Below are 23,695 nucleotides of genomic sequence, written 5' to 3'. Positions count from 1 at the left end.
AGGTTTTGTCGCTTCAGCTCTTCTCTTCCTCCTACCAAACACAAGAGCTCATGCAGAAAAGAGGGAAAAGAAAAGGAAGCATCTTCCCCAGAGTTTGCCCTTTGAGGATCTGGGAACCTTTCAGAAATGGAGATTGCTCTCTTGCTGCTTTTCTCTTGGTCTGGTTTTGGACCGTGATCAAGAACCCCTCCTCATTGCGCTGGGGCTGGCTGACCACCATCTCCAGCGCTCCATGGACATCTTCTGGGCCACTTCTCCTGCCTGATGGCCTGCTCCCCCTCCCAGCTTTCAGAACAGCGGGAAGCCCATTTCTGCACGGGCTGCACAGAAGTTTTACAATTTGAGTGTTTTGGCCTGTGGGGAATGTTATCTCCAGGCAGGGGTGGCTTATGCTTGGTTTTTTTGCAATGTGGAAGCTTCTGCCCTGCAGCACAGGAGGAAATACCACTTTCTGCTTTAAGCTCGGAGCCCGATAACAAAAGGGAAGGCTACTATCCTGACCGAGTGTTTCTAGCCCAACTGACTTTTCACGTTGCTAATGGCATTTACCAATTCTTTGGCAATCTCATGCTAATCTTTCATCATTCCTGTAAGGATGCTACACTGGCCACAGGGCGGAGTTCACCACAGATGGGACGAGATGCTCTCTCCACATTTCTGCAATTTCTGGCATCTTACAATTCACAGCCTTCCCTCCGTTCTGAAAATCTCTTTCAGCAAAAAGCTGTTTACACCTGCTCCTCTCCTCTGATCATTGCTGGGTGTTACAACCGTCGACGGAACATTAACATAGAAGCATAGAATCATAGAATCATAGAATCATAGAATCACTGAGGTTGGTGTCCTGGTTTCAGCTGGAACAGAGTGAATTTTCTTCTCAGTAGCTGATATAGTGCTGTGTTTTGGATTTAGGAGGAGAATAATGTTGATAACACACTGATGTTTTGGTTGTTGCTGAGCAGAGTTTACACCAGTCAAGGACTTTTCAGCTTCCCATGCTCTGCCCGGTGCACAAGAAGCTGGGAGGGGGCACAGCCAGGACAGCAGACCCAGACTGGCCAAAGGGCGATGCCGTACCCTATGACATCATGCCCAGTATATAAAGGTGAGGGAAAAAGAGGGAAGGGGGGGACGTTTGGCATGATGGCGTTTGTCTTCCCAAGTAACCGTTGCATGTGATGGAGCCCTGCTTTCCTGGGGATGGCTGAACACCTGCCTGCCCATGGGAAGCAGTGAATGAATTCCTTGCTTTGCTTTGCTTTGCTTCCGTGTGCGGCTTTTGCTTTACCTATTAAACTGTCTTTATCTCAACCCATGAGTTGAGTCTCACTTTGACTCTTCTGATTCTCTCCCCGCTCCCATTGTGGAGCGGCTGGGTGGGGCTTAGTTGCTGGCTGGGGTTAAACCACGACACAGATGCTATTGGAATAGGAAACCTCAGCAAAATGTGCTCTCTTCTCTAAACTGTCTGGACATTTTGAATCCGTCCCCTCATCTACAGTCCAAGAGGCAGAGAGCTTGAAGGCTGGTTCAGAAATGCCTTCTTTAAACATACGGATCTCACTGGCATCCAACTAAAAGTTGGCTGATTTGAATAGCATCTAAGCTGCTCCTTATCTGTGCCCTGAGAGATTTCTAGAGGTTTCTAAGGTGGGCAGCAGAGAGGACAAACGCTATTTGATGATGTCTCCACTCACAGATCACCGAACCACAGAATGGTTGAGGTTGGAAGGGCTCAGTCACCCACACAGTCAAAAGAGTGTTTTCTGATGTTCAGAGGGAACCTCCCATGTTTCAGTTTGTGCCCATTGCCTCTGGTCCCTTTGATGGACTCTCTCTACTAGGTATGGGGAGCCCAGAACCAGACCCAGTGCTCAAGCCTTCAGATCAGCCCAGTGCACGCAGCTGCGGACCCCCATCCTTCACCTCCTGGCTGAAGCCTGCCTGGCCAGCAAAGACTGAAGTATCTCCTTCGGGGAGCATGATAACACCTTGCATAACATCTTGCTACTCTGTCCTAGCTTTTGTGTTTGCTGGAAGTGTAAAGCAGTTTCTTTGGGGCAATTGCGCAGATCCTGCTTGCAAAGCCTCTGCCCGTGGCACAAGACGCAACAAAGGCACCCAGCAAGGGCAAGTGACATCAGGCAGCTAACGGGATTTTTTCAAGAGGGTGAAAATGCCAAACAGCTTTTTCATACTGAGCCAAATCTCCATGCTCTTGCACAGTTTTTGCTTGGATTCCCTTCAGCCCCAGCTCAGGGGGAGCTCACTCATTCAAGTCTCTCACCATTTCTTTCCTGGAAGTCTTACTAGGAATAGTATTAGACTGACTGCACTGTTTCTCCTCTGGATTCTCTCTATCAAATTGAACTTTTAGCTGACACTGTGCACTAACAAAGACTATAAAACCTCCAAAACCCAGCAACAATCACAACAAAAAAAACACACCCATGCCGGTCCCTCTGAAAAGCCCCAGTGCTCTCCATGGCACTAGAAAAAAGTTGGAACCTCTTTATTTCTGTTTACCTGCTAACAGCTTCCAGTATTCTTGCTTGCCCTTCGCTACAAACTTTTTTAAAATAGTAAAAAATTTGAAAAAAGGTCTTCAAGCTACAGAGGAATGGTGAAAATGATTTAAAATCCCTGCTCTCACTATAGAATTCATCAAAACGCATCTTCTTAACAGACACTATAAAATTTCCTGAGAAGATTGTACTTCATGAAGGGTCAACGTTCAATATATTCCTTACCTGCTTAGATTCACCTAACAGAATGCAAGCCATTCTTTTTCAACCACTTGTCAACCTTACGCATGGTTGTTTTCAATCTTTACTTCCAGCAAACAGGATGTAAAATATGGTGGCTCATCTGTGCCAGAGGAAGCCTACAGCTCTGAAGGTACAGACCAGCCTATACATCTATCCTGTGTCTACCTACTCGATGATCTCTCCAGAAAGTCAAATCATAATTACCTTTGACAGAGGATGGAACCGGTGGTGGAGGGGGGGCGGGGAGGAGAAAGAAAGAAATTGCTGGAAAAAGAGGGAAAGCTCAGCCCAACTCCCTCTCACTGATGAAGAGCTGTGCAGCTTGTAGGAAAACACCTGGCTTTGGCACTGGGATGCACACAAATGTCAGAGTTCAGCTATGAAACAGCAGAAAAACCTTGACAAGGCTCCTTTTCACTGTCCTCATACCTGTGCGCATGCTGTGACTTTCTTGTTGCCTTGAAGTCCTCCCAGACTAACAGGGAAGTGGCTTCTGCCCAGTCTATGTGCCATGAAGAGGAGTTTTCGCCACTAAGCGGGTAGCAAACAACTGCACCTGCAGAAGCAAAGGGGCGGCTGCACCTCAGCTTCAGAGAGGCCCAAAGCCGCCCTGGGCCCCAGCAGCCCCTGGCGCCCCGGCATTTGCTTGGCCCCGAGGCCCCGCGGGGCCTGCCAGCCCCGGGGACCCCCGGGGACAGAAGCCAAGGACAGCGGTCAGCCCCCGTGGGGAGAGGGACAGGGCTCTGTCCTCCCTTCTGGCCGCAGGAGGACGCCCTGGGCCGCGCCAGCACAGGGCGTCTCTCCTCCTCAGCGCCCGGGGGCAGCGAGGCCTGAGGGAGGCCCTGGGTGCTGGGCTCAGCCTGGCCGCTGCCAGCGGCTCCCGGCACGCAGCTCCTCCTGCCCAGGGCGGTGGCTGGAGCACAGCCAGAGCCACCCTTTGGGAAAGCCGTGCCGGTGCCCAGCAAAGCCCGGGCAGCTCCCCCCCGGCCCTGCCCCCGGCCCTGCCCCTCGCCCTTCCCTCCCCTCCCGCCCTGCGCAGGCCCAGCCCCCCCAGCCGCGCCATTGGCCACGGCGGAGCCAATCGGTGGAGCCAGAGGCGGGCTGTCAGTCAGAGCCGGGTGGGGCGGGGCCGGAGGGGGCCGAGGCCCAGGGGCCTGAGGAGAAAGGGGCGGGAGCCGGGCCGGGGGCAGCCGGGGCCCGGGGGGAGCAGGGCCAGGCCAGGGCCAGGCCCAGGGCCAGGCCACAGGGCCAGGGGAGCTGCAGGAGCAGGTATGTGCCAGTGGGGATGGGCCTGGGGCAGGGGCCTGGAGGCCTCACCGCCCACGGGCCCCGCCACGGCCCAGTCCCCAGCCCTGGGCCCGAGGGCTCAGCCCCAGGGCCAGCCCCAGCAGCAGGGTGGGAGCGGTTCCTGCTGCTGCCCCCAGGGTCGCCAGCCCCAGCCCTGCCAGCTGGAGGTGGGTGTTGGATGTCCGCAGGGCAGGGGAAGGCAGAGTGGCCTCCTCTCTGCAGGCGGCTCCGGGCTTTGGGGCAGGCATGCTGTGGTGGGGACAGGCCAGGGGCCTTTGCTGTCCCCTCCTGTGGGTCTGGTGCTGATGGACAGCCCCGCCTCTGCCGACAGCCTTTGAGAAATGGGGATTTCCAGACACGGAGCTGTTTCTGCCTCCTGGTGGGAGCACGCGCCGGGGCGTTGTTGGCAGAGCAGCCGGTGGGGAGCGCTCCTGGTTGGAGGCAGCTCCCTTGGCAGATGCTTGTGCTACCGCCAACCGGCCCAAAACCTTTCTAATGCCAATTTGGCATGCAGAAAGCAGGCCTTCTTTATTGCAGCGCTGGATGAACGGGGGATACCTCCGCCCAGCGTGCATGCCGTAGGTCACGCCAGCAAAGTATTTGTCAAACTTAAAATGTACAGATTCCTTAATTTTCCGAGGAAAGTCATTGATATTATAATTATTTCCCAGAAATCATTAACATCTTTCCCCTCCCACCGGAGCATGCGCTGTTTGATTCTGGGGCTTCTTTCGGGAGCCCTTGGTGGTCGTTCTCCTCAAGTTCCAGCTGTCCGCTTGTTGACCTCGTTGTTTTTTTCCACCTCAGCATGCTGATTTGGCTGTTTCCTTTTGTTAAGAACACAGCTGACTCTCTCCAGTGTTCAGGGAGTTTCTTGGTTTCTGTTCAGACTGCCCATGATCTTTGTCCTGAGCTCACTCTTTCATTCAGAGATTCCTTCTTACCTTACAGGCCTCTCCTCTGTCCTTGGTTTCTGCGGGCATGCTGATTCACTTCCTTCCTAGCTCTACTCTGTCCTTGGTAGCTGTCAGTTGTTGGTGACCAGCTTCTTCTAAGCAGGCCTTGACGATGAACGTTTTGAAGCAGGCCTTGGTAATTAACTCCTTTTCTGAATCCCACGTGTAACACTTGTGCCCCTCTCTGGGCCCCAAGGTGGGATACCTGCCTGTCCCCCCACCCAAGCTGTGCTGCGGGCTTCTGGGAATTGGGGGTACCGAGGGCGGATGGTTTTACCACAGCCGGGAAGGTCCGGTAACCTGTCAGGGACTTTGTTCTTCCTGGTGCTTGCAGTAGCAGGTTGTTTTTGTCAATGTATTTTTTCTGAGGAAACTTCACCCAGGAAAGCGCAGCGTTTAGCTCTGGTTGCTCTCTGTGTGGCCTGTGCCTGTCCTCAGCCAGGCACACAGCAGCTTTCAGAGGAGGAATGGGACTATTCCAGGGTGAGGTGAGCAGTGGGGATCCCAGGCCTGTTGTGTGTAAGGCAATCAGGGGAAAATGTGCGGTTAGAGCTGCCTGTGTTGCTTCCCCCTTTGACTGCAGTGCTCCCCTCTAGTTCTCTGTAATCCTCGCTTCTACGAGTCGGCTGCGTTGGGTTTAAATTTCTGTGAGTACACTTTGCAGGTGTTTCGACTTGGTTCTTCCCAGGTTTGAAAATTCCCTCTTCAGGTCTCTCTACTTTCTTCTCCCCTCTGTCCCACAGAACCGTATGTGCCTGCAGGGGCTGCAGAGTCTGTGTTTGCTCCCCGTGGTGAGGAAAATACGGGCATGAAAAAGAAAGAGATAGCGATTCTGAAAAGACCCCTTTCTTTGTGCTCCTTTTCACATTGAATTGCCTGTTGTGGGTTCTTAAATGATGCGAGTTACTCTGAGTCTTAGCGATCCCTTGTTTGCACGCCTGTGCTCAGGAGGTGCCTCAGAAACTCTGTTTGGGCGTGGCTTCTGTCGGACAAGTAACCGTAGCCCTTTCTGGAAAAATGGCTCCTGGGTGAGTTAGTTCCTCAGCCATAACGGCAGGGTTTCTGTTTGCATCTGCAAGAACTCAGGAGCAAACCCTGCTGACGGAAACCGTCAGGAGAAAAGGAAGGCTGGAGAGATGAGAACAGATCCGTAGAGCTGCGCTGCTTTCCCCCGATGGTGTCACACCTCCTGGCACGGCGACTGGGTAAGGGTGCTCTCAGGGTGTTTTCCCAGCTTTCCCAGTGCTCACCACCAGAGAGCCAACGGCCCTGGGGGAAGGGCAGCACCCCCTTCTTTGTGCACCCCAGGATCTTGTCACGCTGCCTAAGCTCCTGCGCAAGCAGAAGTGGCCTGCAGTCGACTTGTTGAGGGAGGCTGGGGTGGGCACGAGGAAGATGCCGGGAGCAGCCTTCCTTCAAGTCATCAAGGGGGGATGTAGGGAGCAGAACGGGAGTGACCTGCTGCCACTGCCGTATGTCTGGCAAGCTGGAGGGGAAAGGGAGGGCAAGGATGCAAGAGGTGGGATGTCATCTAGAGCGGGTTGTGGGAGTGAGGGTACCCGTTGCCTCGTGGTCTCCAAAGAGAGTCGCTGCTCAGCTCTGTGGCTGCCTGGATCCTGCTGCAGACACTGATCTGGCATCACGCTTCCCAGGGTCGATACTCGACCTTTCCCCCACCAGTCTCGTATCCGTATTCTCATTGCGCTGCCTTCCAGCACATATCTGTGCAGCACGGCTCCCCCTGAGCCTCACTTCCCCCAGGGCAGAGCGGTACGGAGCTGTGAGGAGCACGCTCAGGTCTACGAGGGTTCAGGAGTGCAGGTGCTAACTGGTACTCTAGTCCAAGCCAAAACAAGCCTTCTCAAAACGCAGGGGGCTGGGAAGTTTGGCGTGTTAACAGCCGAGAGGCCTGCAGAAGGAGAAGCTGGAGAAGCCAGGGGATGTGCAATACTGCCGTCAGCCCAATGGCAGGAGGGAGGTTATTCAGTCCTTGGGGTTGGGCTGGAAATCTGCAGCCTGCGGTGTAACGTCCTGTACTGGGATTTGGTAGTTAGCACTCATCATCCAGCTGATCAAAAGCAGACCCTTTCTGCAGGTGTTGGCGGCAGCTGGAAAAGAGAGGTTGGGAAGACCTTGCTTTTGAAAACGTAAGCCAGAGCAGAAGCCTTGTCCTGGTACCTGTGTTGTCTTTCACTGCAGTTTTCACATCTGAGAGAGAAGAGGCATTTGGCTGGCGGTTTGTAGGACTGCCTCTTTTGCAGATTAAACATCCCTTGTCAGCATGGAAGAGAGCTGGACATGGACAAGCAAACGCTTGGGGCAGCTGCAGCGTAGGGATGGGGGCAGTCTGTAATATTTCTGTCAGGCTCAAAAGCTACAGGATGTTTCCATTGCAAGAGGCGAGTCTGTTGGGAGCCCCAGTCTCCCAAATTCCAAACGCCGTGTGTGAAACAGTGCTGAGCCCCGTTGTGTCTTTCTGCTGCTCTCTAACGCAGTTTCTCTGGCTTTTTCTTTGGTTGGTTTTTAATGCCTGGTAGGTGTCCAAGCTCCGTTCCATCAAGGCACTTGCAAACCTGCCACTTGCCCAGCTTCTGCTGGGGGCCAAGCCAAAGGGATGAAGCCTCGTGCTCGTAGCAAGCCCGAAGCAAAGTTAAAGCGCTGAGAAGTTCCCCCAGTCAGCCCGGAGCCAGCGTGCAGCTGCGATGAGATGGAAGAGCCTGGGAAACCATTCGTCGGCAGGAGGCGATGGAAGAAGGTCCAGTGCGTGTGGCGCCCGGGATTAAGCGATACGCTCAGTTTCCTGTCTGGACCAGTACTGTGCTTGCCCTTTGACTAAGCCCCAGTTCAGAGCAGAAATTGTTGTTACTCATCGTGGGTGCCAGAGCGCTGTTCCTGCTCTCTCCTCCCCGGTGCATTAAATTAATCTTTTGTGTCTAGGCAGGGCCTTGATAATGCTCCTGTGTGGGCACTGTGTATGTGAATGGCAGGTTTTCTGCATAGTTGTGACTGATCTTTCTTGCTTCTTTTCATGAGGAAAATGTCTTAAGCAATTGCAATGAGCTGAACTACTGGGTATTTCAGTAGCTTTCAGATGACCACCTTCAGTCCTTGCCCCAGCAGGTGGAAACGCGGGATGGAGGTCAGCACGTGCACCCTCAGGTCGTAGCGGGGCCTCCTCAGCCCCGGGGTGGGGATGCTGTTCCTGGGGATGCTGGTTGCAGCCCGCGGTGGGGATGCCGGCGGTGGGGCTGTCAGCAGCAGGCCAGGGCGGAGCTGGCAGTAGCAGGGGTGTGGGTACCAGGCCGGGGTGGGGATGCTGGTTCAGGGGCGGTTGTTCCTTTAGGAACGGCGAGGTGGCACCGCGGCTGCAGCCTGTGCCGGGCAGGGCCGCGGTGTGAAGGCAGCAGAAGTGGAAGTGGCGCTGGGTGGGCCCAGGGCCGGCAGCGTGATGGCGGGCAGAGAGGGCTCCCGCATACCAGAGTGGTGCGGGCGTCTGCCCTGCCTTGCCCCTGCCCCCACCGCTCCGCAGCTTCCTCCCGCACGGCCCACTGCTGCCGGGAGCCACGGGGCACGGCCTGGCCGCGACACCAGTGGCGCCAGCGGCCGGCAGCACCATGTCACCTGTTCCATGGAACGTATCGCAGCCCCCGGGCAGCGGGGAGCCGTAGCTCAAAGTGCGTGGGGCTGGGGGACCGGGGCAGGCAAGGGTCCCCGGGCCGGGGCAGGGCTTGGGGCCAGAGCCCCGGGCGAGAAGTTTAAGGCCTCCGTGCTGCGGGGTTTCAGTAGACGGGCTGCATGAAACCTGTCCCCTCAGGTGTGCGAGGGGCCTTTGCCCCTTGGCATCCCTCTGGCTTCTAGATGGCTTGGCAGGCACGTTGTTGCTGTTGGATGCTCTCCGCTTGCTGTGTCCTGCCTGCTGCCCGCTGCCACCCCCACCGTGCCGTGCCCGCCCACCTTCCCCTCTGACAGCGTTTTTGAGTTACTGGGCACCTGGCACAACCACCCTCTTCTTCTTTTTCTTTGGTGGGATGCTGTCGCGCAGGGTGGTCTCTTGTGTTTTGGGGGCGCTGGCTGGTGCGGAGCGCTTGGCCTTCTTGCCGCCCATCTCTCCCGATCTGGGCACCATCTGGCAGGAGGCGGCACCCGGCGGCAGCGGCAAGCGGGTCAAAAGCACCCGGGGCTGCCTCCGCAACGCCTCCTGCACCAGTTGGGCCGTGCGGGGTGGATGACGCTGGGGGGCAGCCGGGGGGCTGGCCAGGGGACTCAGGAGCGGGATCTGCAGGGGGCTCAGCAGGGGAGTCTCCGCAAGAGCCTTCAGGGGATCCTTGTGGGGACTCTCCACAGGACTGTCCTCTGAAGTCTCTGGAGAGCTCTCCTCAGAAGTGTCCGAGGGGCTGAGTGGCAGCCAGGTGGGGAGGTCTGCCGCCACCGTGCCCTGCTTCCCCTCGGGGTCCTGCAAGGGGGAGGCCGGCCCCCCCCAGAAGGGGTTGGCGTCCCCCAGCATTGCCGCTGCCAGGCGGTCCTTGGGGCAGTTGCCCTCCAGCCCGTTGTCCCAGAAGTCGGGGACTTCGCTGAAGGAGGCGGTGCTGGCAAGGCTGTCGGGGACATCAGGGAAGGTGATTTCACCGTCCCCCAGCATCACCGCTGCCACTTGCTCCTTGTTGCAGCCGCCCTCTGCCCTGTACTCCAAGAGGTGGGGGAGCTTGTTGAGGGAGGTGGTCAAGCTGGGGATGACGGGGACACTGGGGACAGTGTCCTCACCATCCCCCAGCCCCCCTGCCACGGCTCGTTCATTGGGGCAGTCACCCTCCGCCACGTACTCGGAGAGGTCAGGGAGCTCATTGAGGACGTCAGTGGTCAAGTTGGGGACGTTGGTGGTCAAGATGGTGTCCTCGCTGTCCCCTAGCCGCGCCGCCATGGCTTGGTCCTGGGGGCAGTCGCCGTCCGCCACGTACTCCGAGAAGTCGTGGAGCTCATTGAGGAAAGCAGTGCTGGCGAGGCTGTTGGGGAAATCAAGGCCATCAGGGACAGTGTCCTCGCTGTCCCCCAGCCCCGCCGCCGCCACTCGTTCACTGGGGCAGCTGCCCTCTGCCACGTACTCGGAGAAGTCAGGGAGGTGGCTGAGGAAGTTGGTAGAGTCGGGGACATTATCGACAGTGACCTCGCCGTCCCCCAGCCCCGCCACTGCCTCTGTCTCTTTGGGGCTGCCGCCGTATGCCCTGTGCTCCAAGAAATGAGGGAGCTTGTTGAGGTAGGTGCTCAAGTCGGGGACTTCGGGGACACCGGGGACGGTGTCCTCGCTGTCCCCCAGCCCCGCTGCCACTGCTTGCTCCTTGGGGTAGCCATCGTCCGCCACGTACTTGGGGAGGTTGGGGAGCTCATTGAGGAAGGCAGTAAAGTCGAGGACATGGGGGACGGTGCCCACGCTGTCCCCCAGCCCCGCCGGCACCGCTCGCTCCTTGGGGCTGCCGCCCTCCGCCACGTACTCGGAGAGGTCGGGGAGCTCGTGGAGGAAGGTGGCCAAGCTGGGGCTGTCGGGGACATCGGGGACGGTGTCCTCGCTGTCCGTGGTGTGGAGCCAAGCGAGCACACGGCTGACGGTGGTGTCCTCTGCCTGCTCAGGAAAGGCCTCGGCGAAGGCGTCTGGCCCCTGCTGGGGCAGATCCGCGGGCTTCCCCGGGGCCCCCGGGGTGGTCACCGCTGCTGAAAAAGGAAACAAAAGCAATCGAACCCCGGGGCGATGCCAGCTTTGCTAAGCTTGGCCACCCGTCCATGGGCTCTGCCACCCCCCAGACCTCACCTTTGGGCTTCGTCGTGGTTCTGCCAGTCGGCAGAGGCAGAGCAGTGTGGCGGGGGCTGGCAGCAGGGACACTGTCCTCGACGGCCGCCCCGTCCTTGCTGGAGGCCTCCAATGGCTTGTGGGCGCTGCTGGGCAGGGTGAGGAGCACGGGGGGGCCTGTGGGGTTCAGGGTCTCCCCCTGGCACACGGCCCACGGCCCCAGGCCCATTGGCTGGTGGGGCACCAGTGTCCCCATCACCACCTGCTGTCCCCAGCCGTAGGCAGGGGGACAGGGAGCAGGCCTGGTGGGGAGCTGCACCCTGCAGGGGAGCTGCACGACAGGGGGAAGCTGCACAACAGGGGCGAGCTGCACCATCGGGGGGAGCTGCACCCCAGGAGGGAGCTGACCCCCAGAAGGAAGCTGGACGACAGGGGGGAGCTGCGCCATCGGGAGGAGCTGCACCACGGGGGGAAGCGGCACCATGCCAGGGAGCTGCGCCACCTGGCCTGGGGCCCCCAGGGGCCCCGGCACCCCCTGCCAGACAGTGGCCTGGGCCGGCTGGGAGGTGACAGTGTGCACCCGAGCAGGCCCGCGGGACAGCGGCAGCCCCGGGCCAGAGGAGGGCAGCACGCTGGCAGTGACCGGTGGCGGCATGGCTGGGGCGGTGACGCTCACGCTGGGCACCTCCAATGCCATCGGCAGCCAGAGAGGGAACCTGTCTGTTGGGGGAAGCACAGAGGAGCAATGGGGTGAGAGCTTGGCGGGCAGAGGCGGCTGGGGGGCTACCTGGAGGGCAGGAGCAGCGGGAGGAGCGGGAGCCTGCTGCTGTACCTGCCATGGCGCTTGGTCCGGGTGGGGTTTGTTGGGGGCAAGCAGCCCTCGTCTTCACGGCGCTCATTCCGCCAGCACCTGCTGCAGCCAGCCTTGCGCTGGGTTGATTTTTCCTACTGCAACAGCTGCCCATCTCAAGGATTGCCCATCCTGCCCATGCTTTCCTGTCCCGAAGGATGGGTTCCCACCCCCACAAGGGTTTTTCATCCCAACGGTGGTTTGCCATCCGCATGATGGCTTCCCATCCCAAGGGTGCTTTCCCAGCCCCGGGATGGTGTCCTAGCCCAGCGGTTGCTGGCTCTCCGTCAGCCTGTCCCTGGCTTTTTGGGGCCCTGGCTGCTGGGACCCTCAGGGCACGTTACCAAGAGTCCCGTCCTTAACCATTTCATCAACCAGCCTTTAGAGGATGAAGGTGTATTAGGTTGGTTTGTGGAGAGAGGGGGCGGGGGAGAGAGAGAGAGAGAGAGAGACGCGGAGTTCACGTGATCCCCTGCAATGTGAGGAGGTAGTGGAGTTTTCCTGGAGGCTGTGGTATTGCTCACGCTGAAGGAAAAGAAAGGAGAGCACAGCCCGGCCCTGGAAAGAAGGACGTTGCTTCCGGGAAGCTTAGAGCTGTCCGTGACGGAGAAAGGATCCCCCGGGCCCAGCAAGATAACGGCAGCATCCTAGCCCCTCTGCCACGTCTTTGAAACCCTGCCGGCGTCGTCCGGCCTCAGAGATGAGGAACTGTAGCGAGACGGAGTACGGGGAGATGCGGCTCGGTAGACAAGCAGCAAGAATGCTGCAAAACTAGAGCTGCTTTGCAAAGTTGGCCTGTGATGAGGAGTGGGTAGCGTGGGTGGGAGTGATCAGTCAAGTGGTCTGGTCCTTGACCGACTGAAGGGTACAAGAACCCTGTGTAAAGGCACACTGGGGCTGCCCCAGTTGGGCTGGGACCCGGCACGTGCGTGAAAGAATCTTGGCCCCTGTATTTGGACCCTTTGCGTCCTAGCCTCTGGCCTCGGTCGGCACGGGCCGTTTGCGAGTTGCTGGTGAGAGCGGCTGAGGGCTGGCGTGTGGGCAGGGGTTTTTGGTGGATGAGGTCCGGGCAGCGCCGGACGAGGCCATAGAGGGGGGCCGAGCGAGCCGTGCAGGCGTTGCAGCGGCAGCTGCGGGATCTCGGCACGCGAGCCTTGGCCAGCGACGCCCGCTGGCCGGCCACGGGGCGAGCTGCGTTTTGCGCGCTCAGGCTGTCTCTGCCTGGCCCCCTGGGGCGGCCGCGGCTCCTTGCCAGAGCCGGATCCAGCTGGCCGGCAGTGATGCTGGTGCTGGGGCGGTGCTGGTGATGGCGGTACCGGGGCGGTGATGCGGGTAGTGGGGCAGTGCTGGAGGCCTGCGTCCTCCCGGCGTTGGTGCGAATCAGTGTGGTTTCTCCCACGGGCGCCTGCCACCCGGAGCGATGCCCCGTCTACCCATCGTCTGGGTGGCCATCCCCAGCCCAGCTCAGCCACCCGCGGGGTGGGCAGAGGCTGCGTTAAACCCCCCCCAACCCACCCCCCCCACCCCCGCTGAGCAAATGGCCGCAGGCAGAGAGAGGCGCTGCAAAGCGAACAGGCAAGCCTTTTAATGACTGAAAGAAGAAGCGGGGGGATGTGGGAGAGGGCTGGGGATGGAGCAGGTGGGTGCAGGTCCCTGCCTGCGCATCTGCTCTGTGCGTGGGTGGTAGGGGGGACGGTGCTGGAGCGGTGGCTTATGGGTAGCCGTAGGCGTCGGCTATCTGCATGTCGATCTCCCTCTGCACAAAAAACTGCAGCTGCCCCAGTGTCATCTGCAGGGCCGCCCGCTGCCGCTCCTCCTGGGCCAGCTTCTTGAGGCGCTCCCGCTCGGGCCGCTGCTCAGGCGTGATGGGCACGGACTCCTCCTGCTCCTCCAGCGGGGTGGGCCTAGCCCGGGGCCAGCGGGAGTCAGGCGGCAGCGCGGAGTCGGCGGGAGGGCGCGGCAGGTGCGGCGGCATGTGCAGCTGCTGCGGCAGCCCCTCCCGCGGGGTTTGGCCCCCCGTGGGCGACAGGCGCAGCCAGCTGGGCCGCTTGGGTTTGGCGGCAGCCCCGGTGCGCGCCTTGCTGCTCGATGGCGCCGCCGGGGCCGTCTCCTTCTGGCCGTCAGCTGGGGCCTCGGAGGCAGCGGGCCCCTCGCCGGCTGTGGGGGCAGGGGGCAGGGGCCTGGGGACCTTGGGGGGCACGCTGGGGCCGGCCTGGGGCTCCGGCTGGGGCGGTTGGCGCACGGGCCCCACCGCCTTCACCCTTTGCCCCAGCGGGTGGAAGCTTTGGATGGAGGCCAGCAGGTGGGCCCTCAGGTCGGAGCGGGGCGTCCTCGGCCCCCGCAGTGTTTTGGCCTGGACCTTTTTGCGCAGCAGCCTGTCGTGGGGTCGCATGGCGCGGGGATGCGTGCTGCGCGCCTTCTCGAGCAGCAGCGGGCGGGGTGGGCGGGTGGGCGGCGGGGGCGGGGCGCTTTGCCCCCCGGCGTCCCCAGGGCTTCTGGGTGGCTGGAGCACCGAGGCGGGCCCATTGGTGTCCTCAGATGCCCTGCGCTTGGTGCCGCCCGCTTGGTGCGCGCCGCTGCCCACCCGCTGCCCACCTGTGGGCAGAGGCTGTATTAACCCCCCCCCCCCCAATCACCTGTATAGAACCGTTATGAAATTCGGTTTTGTCTCGACATTGCCGCTGTAGCACTATCCAGCGTTGTGCTTCGAGAAAGCCCTCTTCTCCACAGTTTTGAGAAAAACAAACTCGTGCCCCTGCACAGGGACTAAATGCGCAGAAGAGCAGAGGCGGGAGCAGCACGTCCGTGAGAAACCGCACGTACGTATTTGTGATCCGCGCATCCGTGAGAGCCCCTATATAAGGAGCACACGTGCCCCTCGGCGGGGGAGGCGGCGGCGGCGTGCGCGACCACTCCTTCCGTTCCTGCACCCTCAAGGCCCCGCCCCCCTCCGTCCCCGACGAAGCCTGAGGCCACCAAAGACCCAGCGGAAGATCATTGGACTCGGAGTGGTGGATAAACTCCTTCTCTCTCTCTCTCTCTCTCCCCTATTCTTTTCCTCTCCTCCCTTGCCCTCCCTCCTCCCTCCGTTCTCTTCTCCCCTCAAATTGAAGTAAAAGGTTGTACGACATCTGACCGATTCCAGCGTCTTAATCTCGTCCCTGGGATCGTATTGAAACCTCCCCCGACATTGGATCGGAACAGATTCCTAAAAACTTACTAACTTGCTGGACCACTTGTGATATGAAATGTGGTCCCTTGTCAGAGGACATTGCCTCTGGTTCTCCAAATCTAGGAATAACTTCCTTTAACAGAATTCTTTTTACCTCTCGGGCTTTATTTGTTCTGCAAGGGAAGGCTTCAGGCCACCCAGAAAAAGGGTCAGTTAATACTAGCAAATACCTATATCCCCCTTTTCTGGGGAGTTCCGAGAAATCTATCTGCCAGTTTTGACCTGGAACATTTCCTTTGCTGATATTTCCAAATTTCACACGGTTTTCTACTTTTGGGTTGTTCTTTAAGCATACTTCACATCTATTAACTACAGTCTTTAGAGTCTGATAGAAATTTCTAGCTACAATTTGCTTAAGAAGAGAGTTGGTTAAGGTTTCAGTTCCCCAATGAGTTTCGTCGTGCTCTGTTTTTATAAGTTCCCATAATATGCTAAAGGGAACTATTATTCTGTTATCTTTCAGCAGTGCCCATCCTGATGGGCTGATTTCAGCTCCTAAGTTAGTCATCAGCTTTTGATCCTTTTCATCACATTCAATTGTTTCAGGTGGTGGCAAAGATTTTTCAGGAATTATGCTTAATACCTCACCTTGTTCTGCAGCTCGCCTGCCCTTGTAATCAGCCAATTTCCCACTTCCCTGTCAGTGTTACCTTTCTGATGTCCTTTGCAGTGCATAATTGCCACTGCTGACAGAAGTTGTACAGCATCTAAAAGTCGCAAAATTCTGTCAGCACGTTTTATACCTTTCCCTTGAGCAGTCAAGAGTCCTCGTTCCTTCCAAATTGCTCCATGGGCATGGACTACACCCAAGGCATATTTTGAATCCGTCCAGATATTTACTCGCAGCCCTTCGGCCAGCTCCAACGCTCTCCCTAGGGCAATTATTTCATTTCAGCTCGTTGTGCAGATGTGCCCTTAGGGAGTGACTTCGCTTCCACCAGTCGCTCTGTGGTGGTTCCAGCACATCCTGCCATTCGAACTCCGTTCTTTACGAAACTGCTCCCATCAGTATACCCCGTTCGGTCGGCTTCCTCCAGTGGCTCCTCCTTCAGGTCTGCTCTGCTTGCATATACGGTTTCTATAGTTTCTATACAATCATGCACGACGGTCTCCATTTCCTGTTTATCACTTAAAATGGAAGCAGGGTTGATAATTGTAGATGTAACGATTTCCATATCATCCTGTTCCATCCAAACTGCTTGATATGTCAAGAATCTTGATAGTGAAAGCCAGGGTCCCCCTTTTTGTTCTAAAACGGAGGTTACAGTGTGGGAAGTGTGCACAATCATCTTTTGTCCCAAAGGAAATTTTTGAGCTTCTTGGACAATCAAAACAACGGCGGCCACTGCCCAAAGGCATCCCGGCCATCCTTTGCTTACTTCATCCAATTGTTTAGAGAAGTACGCTACAGCTCATTTATAAGGATCCAGCTTCTGGGCCAGAATTCCCAGAGCCACTCCTTGCCTTTCATACGAGAACAGCCAGAGAGGTTTCGTTCCATCTGGTAGGCCCAAAGCTGGAGCTTTCATTACCTCCAATTTCAGTTCCTTGAATGCCCTCTCAGCTTCATCAGTCCACAGTAATTGTGTCTGGCTATTTTCAACAGTTCATACAGAGGTTTAACCAAAAGTCCATAATTAGAGATCCATAACCGGCACCAACCTGTCATTCCCAAAAGGGTTCGAAGCTCTTTTACCGTGTTGGGTTCTGGAGTTCTGCAGATAGCTTCCTTTCGGTCATTCCCGAGCTGTCTTTGTCCCTTAGAAATCACGAATCCCAGGTATATCACTTCCTTCTTCAAGATTTGGGCTTTCTGTAATGAGACGCGATAACCGCTTAATCCCAGAAAGTTCAACAAGCTCACAGTCCGTTCCTTACACTCTTCATCCTTTTCTGTGGCTATTAATGTATCATCCACATACGGCAAAAGAATCCCGTTTCCTGGGGGCCTCTCCCAGGTCTCTAATTCCTTAGCTAACTGATTTCCAAAAATGGTAGGGCTGTTTTTAAATCCTTGGGGTAACACTGTCCAGGTCAGTTGGGTTTTTCGTCCTGTATCAGGGTTTTCCCATTCAAAGGCAAATAAATTGCAGCTTTCTGGAGCCAAGGTAAGGCAAAAGAATGCATCCTTTAAATCTAATACAGTAAACCACTGAGAGTACAGGGGTTGGCCACTACTGGATACAAATCTTCACCTATTTGATTTATTGCCCGCAAATCTTGCCCCAGTGGATAAGTTTTGCCGTCAGGCTTTTTGACAGGCAGCACGGGAGTGTTATATTCTGAAGAGCATTCAGTTAATAGTCCAAATTTTATAAACTCTTCTATAATACTTTGTACCCCTCGCCTATCTTCCAATTTCAAGGGGTATTGCTTTATCTTAACAGGTCGTGCCCCTCCTTTGAGTTTAACAACAACCAATTCAGCATTTTTAGCCTTTCCAGGCATTCCTGAGGCCCACGCTCCTGGGTATACCTGGTCTTTTATTTCTTGTGTAATTTCTTCTTCTTTAATTTGGGGTCAGTAAGAACCAAACTTAAAATTTCAGTCTGATTTTCATCTGGTATTTTAAATTCAGTTTCCCCGTTTCTAAATTTTATTTCGGCATTTAGTTGTTCTAATTGGTCTCTCCCCAGCAATGGTCTAGGAGCCTCAGGCAGGTGGAGAAATTTGTGAATCCCCACACTCTTCCCAATTCTAAATTTTAATGGTCTCAAGAAAAAAACCTTTTCAACCTGCCCAGTTGCTCCCACAACATGAACATTTTGTTTACTTAGAGGTAACAAGGTTTGATTCAATACAGAGAATGTGGCTAACGGAGCCACTATCTCCTTTCCCACTTTCCTTCTGTCCTCCCCTCCCCATTCCGATATACTCTCCACGCTTCCTCCAGCAACTTTTCTAAATTCCTTATGTCTGGTTCCCTACGTTTCTCAAGTTTCTTTCTGATACCATTAGTGGATTGTCCCAGAAACAGAGATACCAGCTGCTGTGTGGCAGCTTCTGACTAGTAGTAAATCTTCTCACAGCAGCCCATAAGCGATCTAAAAGCTCCGTGGGCGTTTCAGTCTGCCCCTGCTTGACAGCATACAGAGCCGACCAGTTACCTGCCTTTGGGATCGCATGTTCTATTCCAAATTTGATCCAGGTTCAGTATCGTTGCAATCAAACAGTACGGAGCTGGATCATTAGGGTCCCAACCTGGGTCCCTGGAGGGCGCAGGATCTTCAGCTGTGCCCTGTAAAACTCGTCCCTCAGTCTGTGTTTCTACAGGAGCTCGGGCTGCCTTTAATACAAGCTGCTTCTCAGGTTCAGTCCTAGCATCTAGCATAAGATCCACATCTTTCCAATCCGGGTCCAAGTTCTTAGTAATCCACTCAAACCTTTTCGCAGCCCCACTTGGGTCCTCCCTGTACCTCTTCACTGCATCCTTCCACTTATCCACATCATCCATCCGGAAAGGCACTTTTCTTCCGCCTTTCTGGGTTTCTCTTTCACCTTCCAACACCTCTGTCCAATACTACATGCTGAACAACATCGCTTCAACTTCCCGAACTCTTTCTGATTTTCCTTTTCCAAAGCCAACACCATGGGATCTTGGGGAGCAAAATTAAAACCACAATCTTTCTGCCACTCGGGGTGATTTCGAAGGGTGAAAACGTATCCACATACAGAGCTTCGTCCCATTTTCCCTCCCTCCTTAAAAATAACAGAGGAGTTGCAGCAAGGCATTAGACTTCAGAGTCCCATTCAAAGGCCACTTTTCTTCATCATCTAATTTATACAATGGCCATCATTGATTACAATACTTAATTAGAGTTTTCTTATTCACGTTTCCTGCAGGAGGACCCCCTATGTCCTTCCAGTGATATCAAATGCAACCTAATGGAGATTTCTTTGGTATCTCTTTACTTTGTTGTGACCCTCCCATTTTATTGGTCCCAGTTCTCTCCTGTATTCCCGCAGTATTTTAACAGTTAGTTCCACCGTCCACACTTTACCACTTAGAGGGTTACAGAATTACTGTTTTACATCCATACAATCTTTTTCTTTCGCTTCGTCCATCTCCGGCCGTTTCCCTTGTGGGACAAGGAAACCACGGATCAGGACTCCGCACTCACTTTGTACTAAGAGTACGTCTCATTCACGCACGCACAGGACGGTATAGACACTTTTGACAACAAAAACGCTCACATACCAATACAATGAACAAAACTCCTAAAAGCAAACACAGAGCAACTACTTGTCCTTGTAACATGCCAAACACAATCCCAAAACCAAATAACCGAGTTCCAAAGCCAAGATCCAATGTATCCAAATGCAAGTGTTCCAAATGAGCACCGAAGTGCTCCCAAGCGTATTCCTTTAAGGCGCTAGCAGCCCGGTATACTCCACCAAGTGTGAACCACTCACGGCTTACAGGGGTTTCCAACAAATGCCTAGTCCCAAACCAAATTTAAGAAAGAATACCTTTTTCTGAAGACGGTCCTTATCTGCTCCCGCAGTGATCCGATTCAGAGAAGGAGTCCCTCCGGAAATTTTCCGGGGGTACCCTAGGGAATCCCGTTCTCAACGGGTCCTGCAGCCAAACAGAGAGGGTCCCACCTGGGTCGCCAAAACTGATACAAACATTCACGGGTGCTTCTCCTCACAGTCTGAATCTCCCCAGGGGAGAAACCGAGTATTCAGAGAGTCCCTGAAATGAAACTCAATAGCAATGAAGTCACTATTAAGCAGGTATTCTTTATTGCAGCGCTGGGCAGCACTGGGGATTCTCCACCAGAAGCGCTCCAACGATTTGGTAGACCTTCAGAGATTATATACTATAAAGTCCTACATATTCACAGAAATTCCAAGAAATCATTTACATGAACATGAGAATTCCTGGAACTCATTAACATATGCAAATGTCCGATCTGCATGCACAGTCGTCTCCCGTGGTGGTCTTCAAGTGCTCTTTGGGAGTCTTCAGATGAAGGCTCGTAGTCTTCTTCACTGTGTTCGCTGACCGACCCTTGCTTCTCTGCAAACTCAGTCCTAGGATCACCTAAACGGTGTCCTTCAAGGCTGTTGTCATTCTTTTGTGACTTCCGGTCTTCCATGCATTTCTTCTCCCAAGGCCCAGTTGTCTGAGATGGGATTATCCCGGAGCCCCCTTATCTTACAACCATTCTAACTACACTCTAAATCACATAGGCCTTTCTTTTGTTTAGTTAAGTGATTAAGATATGTAAAATATCTTCCTTGCCCCTAGGCTTTCATTCTTTCAGGAAGCATTTTCATGCAGTAGTTTTGTCTACCTTGGCTTTAAACCTTTCAGGGGTGCTGGCCCCGAGGCAGTCCCTGGGCCCAGGAGGCTCAGGGGGCTGTCCCTGCCCTTGCTGGCCATGCACCGGGCACAGCTGCTGGGCGTCCCGCTAAATACAGCTGGACCTTCAGACTGCGTCGTGAAGGCTCTTTGTACCATAGCCATTCATTTGGTTGTGGGGATGCCAGAGGTGAAAGCAAGGCTTTGGGTTCCCTCTGCGTGAACTGTGCAGAGCAGTAGAGCACGTGCAGGATGGCCTCGCCGCTCCTGACCGATGCACCAAGGGACATTTGCTACTACCCTGCTTATGGTGAGGTCTTCTTCTGGGAAAGAAGTCCCAAATTGTTTTCTCTTCTTGACCCTCTTTTTCCTTGCACTCAAGAGCTTTTCTCCTCCTTTGGCCTTCACCCTCAAGACCTTTCCTGAAAGTGATGGCAGCCCTCTCAGCCTTTGTCTTGCTCCTGCTAGTCGTCTTCACCTCAGCTAGATAGTCCTGAAGGATCCCTGGAGGTCCCTGCCAACTCAACCCTTCTCTTCTTCTCTTCTTCTCTTCTCTCTTCTCTTCTCTCTTCTCTTCTCTTCTCTTCTCTTCTCTTCTCTTCTCTTCTCTTCTCTTCTCTTCTCTTCTCTTCTCTTCGCTTCGCTTCGCTTCGCTTCGCTTCGCTTCTCTACTCTTCTTCTCTTCTCTTCGCTTCTCTTCCCTGCACTCACGATGAGGCGCATAGCAAGGAGACCACTCTTTGCCTGAAATGCCAGGGGGTTTACAGCTCCAGAAACACTTTTGAAGACACAAATCAAAAGGGATACAAGTAGACACAGGATTTTATTTTAGCTTACTTGATTTTACTTTATTTTATTTTCTGTCTTCTTATGTTGGTTTTTGTTATTTTAGTTTAGTTTCTTTCATGTGATGTTATTGTATTTGATTTTATTAAATTTTCTTTGGGTTTAATTTTTATTATTTTATTTTATGTTGGTTAATCTTACTTTACTTTACCTTGCTTTATGCGTTTTTATTTTATTTTGTTGTTTTCTTTTCCTATTACTTCATTTTACCTGATTTTATCTGAGGCTATTTTGCTGAATCTCTTTCAGAGCCGATGCTCACAAGCATTAACACAATGCGCCTGTGTAGCCAGGAGCAGGCTGATGTGTTCTTCAGTTTAGTTGGAAAAATCATGCCCTGCAGTGTGGCAAAGGAAAGCCGCAGAAAGGAGCAGCAGGAATACGGGCCAAGCAGTCCCTCGTTTCTCAACAGTGCAGAAGAACTTGAAGAAGGAGGATGCTCAAGCCCGATTCTCCCTCCACCTGCTGCCACCTCAGGGCCTTCCCAGAGGGGCAAAATGCCCACGGCCTGATCCCAGTATTCCCATTAGAACTGTGCGAACGATGGCATTGCTCAGTTTTTACTACGCTGAATCAAATCCATTCTATTCACAACATATGCTGTCTTGTACTGGAAAATACATAAAGGTAATGTTTGGAAAATTACTACAAGGCTACATTGTTTAGAATGAATCAGCCATCAAAACACAAAGGCCACTTCAGCCAATGTCTCTACCCCTAGTATTACAAATAGCTACCAGGTGGAGTACTTGAGTGTCGGAGAAAGAACAGTCATAGCCTAGACACGTCCAAGTGCAAGTCTCCTTCAGTGAAAAAAATCACTCATCTGACAAGGAAATAACAGAAATGTCAGCAGCAGAGTCTTTAGAACAGTGTTTCTTTGTGGGAGCCCAAGCCCTGTGTTCAGATATCTACCATATCTACCTTATCCCCACACACGGGTATTGCTTTGAGCTTTGATGCCAGCAGCATCTCTCCTCTCCTTTCAGGGCAGCATTACAATACCAGGAGAGGGTGCCATCCAGCCAGAAACGCAGGATGCATTGGCAAGACAGCACTAAGCATACGCATTGAAATTAACCCCCAAAACAAGGCCAGGTTTATAAGCACAACGCTGTGGCGTCCAGAATTACTAGGTAGTGCCTGAAAGCACTGCAGCAACTCCTGCAGGAATATGCCCAAAGTCTACATGCAGAGCCACATAAATTCAGGGTTTTTTGCTTGCAAATGCTTCATGGGTACCAGGATGCTGCTGTACTGTCTTTCTGAGACTCCCTGTAACTCATCCGTCTACTTTATTTCTTCAGAACCAACATCAGAAAGACATGGCAAAACCACAAGCTGATGACATCTACTAATTGTGGTGGAGAGGCGTATCTTTAAGGCGGCTGGAAAACAGGAGCAGGCAAACAATGCCAGTGTAGCTGAGAGAGAACTGGACCGCGTGAATACCTAAATGACAGCATTAATCCTCTAGGCAGGATTGCATTTGAATATCTGTCGTTTTAGTCAGTACACCCAATTCCCGGTCCTCCATAAATCTCAGCAATAGAGAATACAGAGTTAAAACTGGGAGCACAGAGACCAGCTTAGGGTAAAAACAGACTTAGAAAGTGTCCGGATGATGTGTCCAGAAAGCCAAATCCTCATTACCTTTAACAGAGAGTGCAGCTGGGGGGGAAAGGGGAAGGAAGAAAAGGTGGAGAAAAGGAAAAGGGTGGGCACACAACTGAAAAAGAAAGGAGCGCAGTTATCGCGAAGACCAGCGCAGCCCCCCTCGCTCTTTGATGCACGCAGATGCCTGCGTTCAGATGGGAAACAGCAGAAAAACCCTGACAGGGCTCCTTTTCACTGTCCTCCTCCCTGCGTGCGTGCTGGGACCTCCTCGTTTCCCCGAAGGCCTCCCAGACTCCCAGGGGGTAGCAAACAACTGCACCTGCAGAAGCAAAGGGGCGGCCGTGCCTCGGCTTCGGAGAGGCCCAAAGCCGCCCTGGGCCCCAGCAGCCCCTGGCGCCCCGGCATTTGCTTGGCCCCGAGGCCCCGCGGGGCCTGCCAGCACCGGGGACCCCCGGGGACAGAAGCCAAGGACAGCGGTCAGCCCCCGTGGGGAGAGGGACAGGGCTCTGTCCTCCCTTCTGGCCGCAGGAGGACGCCCTGGGCCGCGCCAGCACAGGGCGTCTCTCCTCCTCAGCGCCCGGGGGCAGCGAGGCCTGAGGGAGGCCCTGGGTGCTGGGCTCAGCCTGGCCGCTGCCAGCGGCTCCCGGCACGCAGCTCCTCCTGCCCAGGGCGGTGGCTGGAGCACAGCCAGAGCCACCCTTTGGGAAAGCCGTGCCGGTGCCCAGCAAAGCCCGGGCAGCTCCCCCCCGGCCCTGCCCCCGGCCCTGCCCCTCGCCCTTCCCTCCCCTCCCGCCCTGCGCAGGCCCAGCCCCCCCAGCCGCGCCATTGGCCACGGCGGAGCCAATCGGCGGAGCCGGAGGCGGGCTGTCAGTCAGAGCCGGGTGGGGCGGGGCCGGAGGGGGCCGAGGCCCAGGGGCCTGAGGAGAAAGGGGCGGGAGCCGGGCCGGGGGCAGCCGGGGCCCGGGGGGAGCAGGGCCAGGCCAGGGCCAGGGCCAGGCCCAGGCCACAGGGCCAGGGGAGCTGCAGGAGCAGGTATGTGCCAGTGGGGATGG

At 55.1% G+C, this 23,695-nt stretch overlaps 2 long non-coding RNA genes across 5 annotated transcripts in view; both read left to right on the top strand.

Moving 5' to 3' along the window:
• Positions 1 to 6,088: 6,088 nt before the first annotated feature.
• LOC148056189 (uncharacterized) lies at positions 6,089 to 7,992 on the top strand. Its single transcript, XR_015703799.1, has 2 exons — positions 6,089 to 6,216; positions 7,549 to 7,992. It is a non-coding gene; the product is annotated as an uncharacterized LOC148056189 (long non-coding RNA).
• Positions 7,993 to 23,551: 15,559 nt separating this feature from the next.
• Positions 23,552 to 23,695, top strand: part of LOC148056184 (uncharacterized) — a 53,871-nt gene continuing 53,727 nt past the window's right edge. For all 4 annotated transcript variants that reach the window (XR_015703626.1, XR_015703625.1, XR_015703627.1 and 1 more), the window contains exon 1: positions 23,552 to 23,675. This is a non-coding gene — a long non-coding RNA (uncharacterized LOC148056184). The remainder of the gene's footprint in view (positions 23,676 to 23,695) is intronic.

The sequence above is a fragment of the Nipponia nippon genome, unplaced genomic scaffold, assembly GCF_047370975.1.
Source record: "Nipponia nippon isolate SJK-2023a ecotype South Korea unplaced genomic scaffold, ASM4737097v1 scaffold_16, whole genome shotgun sequence".
In the NCBI taxonomy this organism is placed as follows: domain Eukaryota; kingdom Metazoa; phylum Chordata; class Aves; order Pelecaniformes; family Threskiornithidae; genus Nipponia; species Nipponia nippon.
The sequence above is the reverse complement of the archived record's forward strand: the minus strand, read 5'-3'. Positions and strand labels throughout refer to the sequence as shown.